This window comes from Chlamydotis macqueenii, chromosome 1 (assembly GCF_036417535.1).
Source record: "Chlamydotis macqueenii isolate bChlMac1 chromosome 1, bChlMac1.mat, whole genome shotgun sequence".
In the NCBI taxonomy this organism is placed as follows: Eukaryota; Metazoa; Chordata; class Aves; order Otidiformes; family Otididae; genus Chlamydotis; species Chlamydotis macqueenii.
In genome coordinates, this window is record NC_141556.1 from 58,046,601 (window position 1) to 58,058,739 (window position 12,139).

Below are 12,139 nucleotides of genomic sequence, written 5' to 3' on the forward strand. Positions count from 1 at the left end.
CTCAGCAGGGGTAGAGGACATCCCTCACTTCGGGTATTCTGCCTGCTGACCGGACAAGAACAGGTGATATTTAGAGCTGACTCTGTCTGTGAGCAGGAAAATGGCAGTGCTTGAAAAGACGTGACTCTTCTCTCCCAGCTGAGGAGCAAAACCCCAGTGGTGGCTGCAGGCTGTTTGGCAGCAGGTTCCCCTGCAGCCCCAGGGACACCTGGAGGGAGCCCCAAGGGGACAGAGAAAGTGCCGCCTTGGGCTGGGCCTCTGCTGCTGAGCTGGGCTGGGCTCCTGGCATGGAGGGAGCTGATGGCAAGCGGGCAGCGCTGCAGAGAGACAGCTCTGCCCAGGAGCAGCTCCTCTGCCAAGCGCAGCAGGGCTGAGGGCTCTGCCTGCAGGCAGCGAGGGGAGAGGGCTGGTGCAGAGAGAGGGGAAAGGCAGCCTGGGCTGGGACGGTGCTGAGAGCTCACTGGGGAGGAATCTTCACAGCTCTGGACAAGATAAGTCTCTGCGTGCAGGGCAGTGAAGTTGAGGTTCCTGGAGCGAACTCTGAAAGCTCGTGCATCCCACAGCCGGTAGGATCTTTCTGAAGGACTCTCACGGTTTCCATTTTGTAGAGGACAGGCTCCAGAGCAGGGCTTGTCTGCTGCACTCTCAGAAGGACAGAGCATGACAGTTGTCTTTGCTCAAGTACGGCTGCAGGGCTGTGCAGGCGGGTGTGCAGGCAGGGGTGCCCAGGGCTGTCCTTCAGAGCAGGGTCCCTGCAGCCCAGGGTGCTGTGTGCTGGGGCAGGGACTCTGCCACCTGCCAGGCTCAGCACTCAGCCTGCCCGGGGAGCTCCCAGCGCTGCTGTGGGGAGAAGCCGTGGGGGGAAGGAGCGACCCCCAGGATGGTAGGGTCCTTCTGCTTATGAGAGGGTGCTGTGAGGGTCAAGGCTGCTCAGAGCTTCAGCTCACTCTAAGGTTATTTGCAATAGGAGGTTTGAAGGAGAAGACAAAGATAAGGATTGCTACAAAGATAAGAAACTTACCAGAGCCTGTGTTTTCCATTGCCTACTCTTTGGAAATGGGAGGGGATTAATAATAACAGCCATAAATGTTGACAAGTCACTCAGACCCCTGAACTCCAGCTGAGTGATCAGGACGTCTTCGAGGATCTCCTAATGCACTTCCAGCCTCTCCTCTGCCTGTGGACAGTACCAGCATCATCTCTGCTGGAACCATCACACTTAGTCTGACCTCTGCTTTTTTTCTAACTGCAAACAGGCAGATGTGCCAGGCTACACCCCGTGGCAGGTTGCTACAGGGCAAAGTTCAATGTGCAGAGGTTGGGATGGAGTTTGTGAGTGCTGACTGGGAAAAGTCACGGGACACTGAAACATCTCTCAGGACAAGAATCTCCAGGTGAGAGGGATATTATCAGAGAATTAGAGGAAACTAAAATTAGAAATGTGGTAGGGAGAATCCAGAAAACTCTGTATATGATCCCCTGCAATGCAGTCCCCTTCCTCGAGCAAGCCCCCTGGCCTCCTCTCCCACCCACCAGAGCCTCTGCCCCCAGGGCTGGGGGGTCCCAGACATGAACCCCCTCCTGTGAGGCCGGGGCTCCAGCAGAGCCGTGGTGCAGCTCTCCAGCCACGTGTCCATGTCCCTCTGCAGAGCACAGGGGCTGAGAGCAGCTGCCCGGCGATGGTGGTGTCGGGGAGGGGGCACGCACAGCTGGGGGAGGGGGACGCTGTCCTGAGTGCCCGCCTGCCTCTGCCCTGCCTGCTGGCAGCCAGACCCTCGCTCTGTGTTTGCTTCTCTCTCCACTTGTCTCTGTTATTGCTGCTGTTATTTTGTTCTTGCTGCCAGGCTCGCTGGGGAGGTGCAGTTTCAGCTGCAGGGTCCCACCCGGATCTTGTGGGTCCTTCCATGCAGCCGTGTCCATGGGAACAAGTGTCCCAGCTTTCCTCTCAGCTGTGGGGCTCTGGGCAGTGCAGTGTGTGGGGCTGGAGAGGCAGCTGGTTTCCCCTGAATCAGATGATATACTTCAGACATTTGGCCATGTCCTTGAGGTGTCCTCCCAAGCTATGACACGCCCTCCAGAATGTGAAGCTGTCCCCTTGCACAATTTGTTATCTGGAAGCCCCATGGAGAAGCGCTGTGGGGTTGGTGAAATGAGCCCTGTGTGTCCTTGGCTGGAAGTGGGGTGCTGAGACCTTGAGAAGGGGTGAGACGTTCAGTGGTCAGCACAGCATCCTTCTGCTCTCAGCAGTGTCTGGTTGTTTTTCAGGGTAACGCATGAGTGTGATCACCCTCCACCTCATGAAGAACAAGCCCAGGGCAGCTAGGAACAAGTCGGAGGCACAGACCAGCTCCCCTCCCTCTGCACTAAGCCACCGGCAATCCTCTGGCCTCACAGGACTGGCTCTGTTCTCCCTGAGGGCAGCAGAAATGCTGTCTGACATCCACGGACACTCTCCAGGTGAGATGGGGGAGCTTTAAGAACCCCAGACCTCTCAAACTGCCTTCTGCCATCTCAATTTCTTTAACTCTGGGAGTGCAGATGGTGAAAAGCTCTTCTGAGCTAGGAGCAGTTTGTTCTGAACACCAGGACCGGACTTTGTCCCCCACCATTTCCATGAACCCACTGCTGCAGAGCAGGGCTGACTCCTCAGCAGCCAGTGTGCAGAGGCCTTCTCCTCAGGGCACACTCAGGAGCACCAACCAGAGCTCCAGGCACAGTGGTGAAGGAAGGTCGGCTGGAAAAGGAACGGGTGCAAGGGCATGGGGGGTTGTGTGTAGCAGGGTGAGGGTCAAAGAGAAAGACTGACTTTTGTCAGAGAAGTCTCCCCTAACTCTTTATTGATTCTTCCTCTCATGACAGGACGCCGTGCACAGAGGCAACAACTGTCCAACACCAGCGGCCTGACCGAGTTCCTGCTCCTGGCATTCGCAGACACACGGGAGCTGCAGCTCTTGCACTTCTGGCTCTTCCTGGGCATCTACCTGGCTGCCCTCCTGGGAAACGGCCTCATCGTCACTGCCATAGCCTGCGACCACCGCCTCCACACCCCCATGTACTTCTTCCTCCTCAACCTCTCCATCATTGACTTTGGTTGCATCTCAACCACTCTACCCAAAGCCATGGCCAATTCCCTCTGGGACACCAGAGCCATCTCTTTTTCTGGATGTGCTGCTCAAGTCTTCTGGTTTCTCTTTTTCGTTGTAGCAGAGTACTATCTTCTCACCTTCATGGCCTACGACCGCTATGTTGCCATCTGCAAACCCCTGCACTGCGGGACCCTCCTGGGCAGCAGAGCTTGTGTCCACATGGCAGCAGCTGCCTGGGGTGGTGTGTTTCTTACTGCTGTCCTGCACACGGCCGGTACATTTGGCATACCACTCTGCCAGGGCAATGCTGTGGACCAGTTCTTCTGTGAAGTTCCCCAGATCCTCAAGCTCTCCTGCTCACACTACTACCTCAGGGAAGCTGGGCTTCTTGGTGTTAGTTTTTCTGTAGCTGTTGGGTGTTTTGTGTTCATTGTCGTGTCCTATGGGCAGATCTTCAGGGCCGTGCTGAGGATCCCCTCTGAGCAGGGACGGCACAAAGCCTTTTCCACGTGCCTCCCTCACCTGATTGTGGTCTCCCTGTTCATCAGCATTGCCATGTTTGCTTATCTGAAGCCTCCCTCCATTTCCTCCCCATCCTTGGATCTGGTGGTGGCTCTTTTTTATTCGGTGGTGCCTCCAGCAGTGAACCCCCTCATCTACAGCATGAGGAACCAGGAGCTCAAGGATGCCCTGAAGAAGCTCATTCAATCAGTAATTTTTCAGCAGGTATAAGCTGCCCACATCTTCTTACAAGTGATTTCCAATGTATCTGGGGAACCTCCTCTGTGTTGGGCTCTTTATCTGTGACACTTCTGTTTCTGCAGGAATTTCTGCATCCACTCCACTTCTCCAGAGACATGAACCCACTCTATGAGACCCAGAGGTCTTTGCACATGTGTCTGGCACAGCGGTATAGATGGCCTCCCAGGTCACATCTCAGTAACAAAAAGGGATTTTCTCAGTGCCGGTGTCTGAAGGTTCTGGTTTTTCTCCAAAGCTGTGGTCAGGAAAAGGCTGTAGAAATTGCCGCCACAAAGCCGTGCTGCTGTGCTGGGGTTCTCCATGGGCCGAGGGGAGAAGGGCATGGGGCAATGAACTAGGGAAGGAAACTTGGGCTGAGCTTTCACTTGTGGGTGCCCAGTGGACCCGGAGATGGTGAGTGATGAGCAGGGATCTGCCAGGGACTCTCTCCCTGTGGCTCCCACGCACCACAGCCTGCTCGCTCTGCAGAGCAGCACCACCACCTTGGGTCCCCACAGGGACCACGGGAAGAGGGCAGAAGCACCTGATCAGGCCAGGACAGACACAGGCCCTTGGGGAAAGACTCTCTAGAGGCACGCACATCCCTGGAGAAGAGCAAAGGAACAGCTCTCTAGTTCCCAGGGGAAATTAACGACACCTGGACACCCAGGGGATGCTCTCCCAAAACAACTGTCCCAGACTGGTCCCACACACCAGCCATTTCCATCTCTGGCCGTACATTCCAGTCCTGAGGAGCGGCCTTTGCTGCATGGCCACCTCTGGCCTCCTCTGGGGCTCAGTGATGCCCAACTCCATGCTGTTATTCACAAAAAGGAAACGAGTTTCACACGGACACTCATCACGCACCACGTCCCACTGCTTTTGGCACAGCTGGGCTGTCAGCCAAGCCCATTCTCAGACAACTCCAGCCAGATGAAGTACTCATGGCTCTGTTTCAACAAATTTTTAAAATCTCCATTGATTGAGATCCCACATACAGTCCTGGGTCCGTACTCAGACCTCTGGCTCTCAAGATTTATCAAACACCCAGCATGTGCAGCTTCTCTTTGTGGGCAAAGAAGAGGTGACTTGGGGAAGATCAATTTAATTTATTGCCAATTAAAATAGATTTAGATGGTGAGAAACTCTGACAAAATATTAAAGACCATTCCCCAACCTCCACTCCCCTTTTTCCCAGGCTCAAATTGCTCCATTCCTTGTTCTTCTATCCATCCAGACCCAGAGAGGAGCAGGGGGGATTGCGAATGGGGGCTCATGGTAATTTCTGCCACTCTACCCTCCCTACATTTTCCCTCTGTTCCAGTATGGGTTCTCTCCACAGGATCCCACTGTATTTCCAATCAAGGTAACATGTCGGTCATTTCTTTCCGCCTCACTTTTATTCTTTACAAACACAGAATCACAGAACAGTTGAGAATGACAGTCTGATGCCCACCTGCACCACCTGATACTCCAGGAAGAGGAAGAGCTCACCAGGGATGTGCAGAACAGTGCCAGCCTTGGCTGTAGCGACCATGCAATTGTGGTCTCTCAGATGGCCAGGGTCAAGGAGAGGGAGACTGTCAGTGACACGCGGATCAAACTCTACAACTCGGAAAGAGTTATAAAGCAGGCATGTTTATTCAGCGCCAGGTGCGTGGGGGATCGCTCCTCCAAAAGCACGCACACCGACAGCACATTTTGCCAAAAATTTATACGGTGCAGGTACACATATCCATAGGATTGCACAATGCAGACTTACATGTGCATGAGTGAGGTGGGGTGTCGTAATTCAGCCCCGATCGGGACCGGACTACGCAGTCTCACTCTCGCTCCCCCACCCTCCGAGAGAATAGGAGGAGATGATATAAGGAAAACGGCTCGAGGTTTGAGATAAGGACGGGGAGAGATTCTTAAAGTTACCATTACGGGCAAAACAGACTCGACTTGGGGAAAAACACTCATTTATTTCTAAAACTAGCAGGAGAATGAGACAGGGAACAAGATAGTTTCTTGGGCAGCAAGGAAACTACATGGCAAGCTCTCTGCCCTAGACTTCAGGAAGGCGGACTTCGGCCTCTTCAGGGACCTGATGGGCCAAGTGCCATGGGAGGCGGCCCTGGAGGGAAGAGGGGCCCAGGAAAGTTGGTCCATATTCAAGGAGCACCTCCTCCAAGCTCAGCAGAGGTGCATCCCGATGAAAAACAAGTTGGGCAAAAAGGCCAGGAGGCCGGCGTGGATGAGCAAGGAGCTCCTGGACCAACTGAAAGTGAAAAAGGAAGCCTATAGAGGGTGGAAGTGGGGACAGGTAGCCTGGGAGGACTACAAAGAGGCTGCGCGAGTGGCCAGGGGTAAGGTAAGGAAGGCCAAAGCCCTGGCAGAACTGAATCTGGCCAGGGATATAAAATGTAACAGGAAGAGCTTTTATAGGTACGTAGGGGACAAAAGAAAGTCCAGGGTAAATGTAGGCCCCCCTCCAGAAGGGAACTGGTGTCCTGGTTACCCAGGACATGGAGAAGGCTGAGCTACTCAATGACTTTTTTGCCTCAGTCTTCACCGACAAGAGTTCCTGTCCCACCGCCCAAGCTGTAGAAGGTGCAAGCAGGGACTGCAAGAATGAAGAACCGCCCATTGTACTCGAAGAGCAGGTTTGGGATCATCTGAGAAACCTGAAGGTGCACAAGTCCATGGGACCTGATGAGATCCATCCGCGGGTCCTGAGGGAACTGGCGGATGAAGTTGCCAAGCCACTGGCTATCGTATTTGAGAAGCTGTGGTGGTCTGGTGAGGTCCCTGATGACTGGAAGAGAGGGAACATAACCCCAATTTTTAGAAAGGAGAATAAGGAAGACCCAGGTAACTCCAGGCCGGTCAGCCTCACCTCTGTGCCTGGCAAGGTCATGGAGCAGATTCTCCTGGAAACCATGCTAAGGCACATGGAGAGCAAGGAGGTGGTTGGTGACAGCCAACATGGCTTCACCAAGGGCAGATCGTGCCTGACCAATTTGGTGGCCTTCTATGACGGGGTGACGGCATCCGTGGACAAGGGACGAGCAACTGACATCATCTACCTGGACTTGTGCAAAGCTTTTGACACTGTCCCGCACGACATCCTTCTCTCTAAACTGGAGAGACATGGGTTTGATGGACGGACCACTCGGTGGATAAGGAGTTGGCTGGATGGCCGCACTCAGAGAGTGGTGGTCAACGGCTCAATGTCCATGTGGAGACCGGTCATGAGTGGTGTCCCTCAGGGGTCCGTGCTGGGCCCGGCCCTGTTCAACATCTTTGTCGGCGACATGGACAGTGGGATAGAGTGCACCCTCAGCAAGTTTGCCAATGACACCAAGCTGTGTGGTGCCGTCGACTCGCTGGAAGGGAGGGACGCCATCCAGAGGGACCTGGACAGGCTGGAGAGGTGGGCCCGTGCCAACCTCATGAAGTTCAAGCAGGCCAAGTGCAAGGTCCTGCACCTGGGTCAGGGCAATCCCAGGCACAAATAGAGGCTGGGCGGGGAATGGATTGAGAGCAGCCCTGAGGAGAAGGACTTGGGAGTGCTGGTGGAGGAGAAGCTTAACATGAGCAGGCAATGCGCCCTTGCGGCCCAGAAGGCCAACCGCATCCTGGGCTGCATCAGGAGAAGCGTGGCCAGCAGGTCGAGGGAGGTGATTCTGCCCCTCTGCTCTGCCCTGGTGAGACCCCACCTGGAGTACTGCGTCCAGTTCTGGAGCCCCCAACACAAGAAGGACATGGACCAGTTGGAGAAGGTCCAGAGGAGGGCCACGAAGATGATAAAAGGGCTGGAGCACCTCTCCTATGAGGACAGGCTGAGAGAGTTGGGGCTGTTCAGCCTGGAGAAGAGGAGGCTCCGCAGAGACCTGATAGCAGTCTTCCAGTACCTCAAGGGGGCCTACAGGAAAGATGGGGAAAGGCTGTTTAGTAGGGCCTGTTGCGATGGGACGAGAGGTAATGGTTTTAAAATAGTGGGGGGTAGATTTAGATTAGAAATTAGGAAAAAATGTTTTACGATGCGAGTTTTGGAACACTGGAACAGGTTGCCCAGAGAGGTGGTGGAGGCCCCATTCGTGGAAACGTTCAAGGCCAGGCTGGATGAGGCTCTGAGCAACCTGATCTAGTCAGGGATGTCCCTGCTCCTTGCAGGGGGGTTGGACTAGATGACCTTTGAAGGTCCCTTCCAACCTTAACCATTCTATGATTCTATAACCTACCCCCACCCCTCCCTCTTCCCGGGCTTAACATTATCTCTACTACCTCCCCTCCCGAGCGGCACAGGGGTGGTGGAAAAAGGGAATGGAGGTTGCGGTCAGTTCATCACGCGTTGTTTTACGCCTCTGTGTCATCGTTGGGGGAAGGACGCCTCGCATTCCTCCTCTGCTCCTTAGTGTGGTCCCTCCCACGGGCCACAGTCCTCCGTGAAACTGCTCCGGCGTGGGTCATCTCTTCCACGGGTGCTGTCCCAGCGGGCCCTCCATGGGCCACAGACTCCTTCAGGCCTCACCTGCTCCGGCGTGGGGTCCTCCACGGGCTGCAGGGGGATCTCTGCCCCTCCGTGGACCTCCATGGGCTGCAGGGGGACAACCCGCTCCACCATGGTCGTCACCACGAGTTGCAGAGGAATCTTGGCCAGGAGCCGCGTTACTCCTCCCCCTCCTTCTTCACTGACCTTGGCGTCTGCAGCCGTTCCTCACAACAGGCTGGCAGACGCCTCTCAGGATCCTTTTTACATCTTATTCACTTCAACTGCTCATCTCCTCTCCACTTCTTGCAGCCAGGCCAGGCTGAGTTGGGCCCAGTCGGCTGCCCGGTGGGAGGCCAGAGGGTGAGGCCTGCAAGGCCCAGAAGGCTCGTGCCTCCCCCTCTCTGCCCCCCGCTCAGCTGCTTCACATATTCTCTCCCTCTTTTCCTGTTTTTCCCCTACTTAAATACGTTATCGCAGAGGCGTTATCACGGGACATTCTGCTACCAATTGGCTCGGCCTTGGCCAGCAGCAGGTCCGCCCTAGGCCTGGCCCAGTCCACGAAACAAAGGGGAGCGACTTCTAGCAGTTTCCTACAGAAGCTACCACCTTAGGCCCCCCCTCACTAACAAAACCAGAACATGGGGTTATTAAAAAATCACTTGCGTTAGCATTTCAGATCTGTCTCTGGTGGGCGTTTACTTCTTCAGGGGTCTGATCTTCCTCTAGATGAACTTTAGTCATTCACCCATGCTCTCCTTTCCCTTGGCGATTTCAGCAGTTTCCCGACTTCTGACTGAATTTGTGGTGGAACTAACATTCCATCCTTTGCTAGACATGTTAGTCCTCGACACATACCAGCCCCTGATAAGCTTAAGTGAGTTTCAAGGCAAACAGGATTGTTGGGCATTCTCTAGCAGACAGTCAGTCTCCTAAATCAAGCGATATTTAGCAGACCGTTAATTCCCTGTATCAGCAGAGCACAGAGCCTGGATCTCAGGGAATGAACCCGGCCTTTTGAGGGCACTGGCAGGAGGGGTCCCACGGAGGCAGTGCCAGGGCCCTGAGAGCATCCATACAATTCATGGCCCTGACCTGCCTCAGCTGGGGCCTTCTCCCACACCTCTGTCTGTGGGCCCACCCACTGGACAAGGGGAAACATAACCCCCATTTTTAAGAAGGGGAACAAGAAAGACCCAGGGAACTACAGGCTAGTTAGTCTCATCTCTGTGTCTGGCATGGTTGTGGAGCAGATTGTCCTGGAAACTCTGCTAAGGCACATGGAAAAGAAGGACATGGAAAAGAAATATGTGGAAAAGAAGACAACATGTCCAAGTGGAGACTGGTGACAAGTGGTATTCCTAAGGGGTCAATATTGAGACTGACGCTGTACAGTATCTTTGTTGATGACAGGGACAGTGGGACAGAGTGCACCCTCAGCAAGTTCATCAACAACACGAAGCTCTGTGGTGCGTCAGCACACTGAAGGGTAGGGATGCCATCCAGAGGGACCTTGAAAGGTTTTAAACACACGCCTCAGTAAACATTGGTCCAGACAGAGCACGTCCACTCCACTGCCGGGGGATTCCCCTGTATCTCTCAGGATCCTGCAGCCTGCAAATCTCACACCCTCGAAGGGTCCCACGTGCTGGTCCAACCCAAAGCATTCATGCAGTTGGTTTTGTGAAATCTGGAGTCATTGCCTGCAGCCTACAAAGGCCAATGCTGCCACCGCTGAGGGAGTCATGACCCCAGGCAGTTGCCAGTGGCTACACCAAAGCAAGAGGTGGCTATTTCAGAGGGAGGACGGAAAATGGCAAGCCCGTGGCCTGCCCCAGCTTGCTCCCAGTATCGTGCTTTAGCAATGGTAGCTAAACTCCAGCAAACCCCCCCAACTTCAGCAGAGGTATTTTTGTTGGCTTAGCGCAGATCAGGACACCAACGTCTCGCCGGGGAAAAATGTTCTGCCTTTCCTCTGGCAGAAGGCAGAAGGAACTCCAGCCCCACCACCAGTTTGAAAGGACAACAGGACCCAGTCGCCGAGGCACTGAGAGAAGCTGGAGGCAAGCCTGTCACGAGCACGCACTCTCTTCACATGGCACGTCAAACAGCAAGGAAAGGGCAGGAAAAGGCTACCTTTTGATGGGAGGTTTCGCTCATGTCTGGAAGCTCGATAGTGCGGAGCCGCCTCATCTCCCGAGTGCTGGCCAGCCTCTGCTTGCTGCTGAGAGACATCTCCTTCAGGAAGGCAGCGGGAGTCAGCTGAAACGCAAAACACCAGCAAGAGCTACAGAAACGCCTTGGCTCAGAAAGGCTTTTCTTGTTCAAGGGCCACCAATCTACAATTTGTGGTCACGGCCTCTCAGATAGTCCTGGACGTCCCCTCAGCTACCTGCTGAAGTACTTAACACCAGTCAATTAATGACACAGCCTGGAATACACATGCTCCAAGCAAGCGGCTCTGTCCCATTAGCTGCTCCTTCATGATGTGATGGGACCTGTGTGGGGATTTCTGCGCTTCGGGCAGCGGTTTCCTCTTTAGCTTTGCTGGATGGAGCCAGTGACCCTTGAAGGGAGCGGGCAGGAGTTCTGAGAAATCCCCTAACTCCATCCCTGCGCAACGCTCACAACCAGCGGGCGTGTGGAGATGTCACCGCTGGGCGAGTCAGAGGAAGGCAGAACAGCAGCGTTGTGCCAAGGCTGACGGGGAAAGGAATGGCTCCAAGGTTTAGTCATCTCTTTGTAATGAGCACCAGCAGCACGGCAGCAGAGATGGGGAGGCGGCGTCTGGCTTCCCAGTGCTGCTGGACAACAGGAGGGGAAGGCAGAGGAGGGATGCAGGGGGAGTTTCCAGCCTCAACGGCTCCTGCCTGGCCGCAGCAGGTACTTACAGGGACAGGCTCCTCTGCCTCTCGCTCCGGCTTCGCAGTGCGAGGTGCTACCTCCGTGCTCCGGGATCCATCAGCCGCCAGTGGAGGGAGCTTGCCAGTGGCCATGTCTCCGATCACCTGGAAGGGGCAACAGTGGGACTTTTCAAATCCAAATTCCCGTTCACAGCAGACCCAAAGGACACACCTGTCTGTCCAGGCTGTGGCACGCTTCATACGTGGAGAGCACAAGCACCGCCTGCCATTTCGTTACTAGATCAGAGTTAAGCGGCAGAGTTAAGGCCCAGAGAAGTAAAACCCCAGAACAAACATTCCCTGAGCCGACACAGAGCCAAACCAGCCTTTTGCTGCGGGTGCAGTTCCATGTGCCACAAACGCGCACCAGGGCCTGCTCAGCCGCAATCACCTTGTCGACAGCATCTCAAGGAAGCCAGGCCAGGAGCAGAATTCCCAGGACCAGCCTCTTGCCCCTCCAGCCCACTGCTGAGTGGCTGAGTGCTTTCTAAACCAGGCCTTGGTGCCCAGGAAGCCCCACCCGGCACCTTTTATTCCAGTCCCGCTGTCCTCCATCACTTTGGTACTGTCATCCTGCAGTTTAATGCAAACCTCCACCATAGCCGAGATAATTGATAGGAGCCTGGCGTCATACTTCTCTGTTATTTCTTGGAATAAACTTCGGCTCTCAGCTGACAGTGAGGCGGACCAAGCTCCCTTCCAGGAGTCCGCTGGAGATCGCACAGCTCCACACGCTCTCATTTACCACCGTGGCTCCCGCCTGAAGCATTTGCAGGACTGTTTTCCCTTTTCCCAACTGCCTCTCCCAGCATTTGACCTCTGCTCTCCTGCCTTTGCCGCTTCTGATATTTCACAGTTGTAACATTGGAAGATGTGGAGAAGGCTCTGTCCTGGTGTTTTGACTCAACTTTTTTCAGCTGTCTAGTACAGCG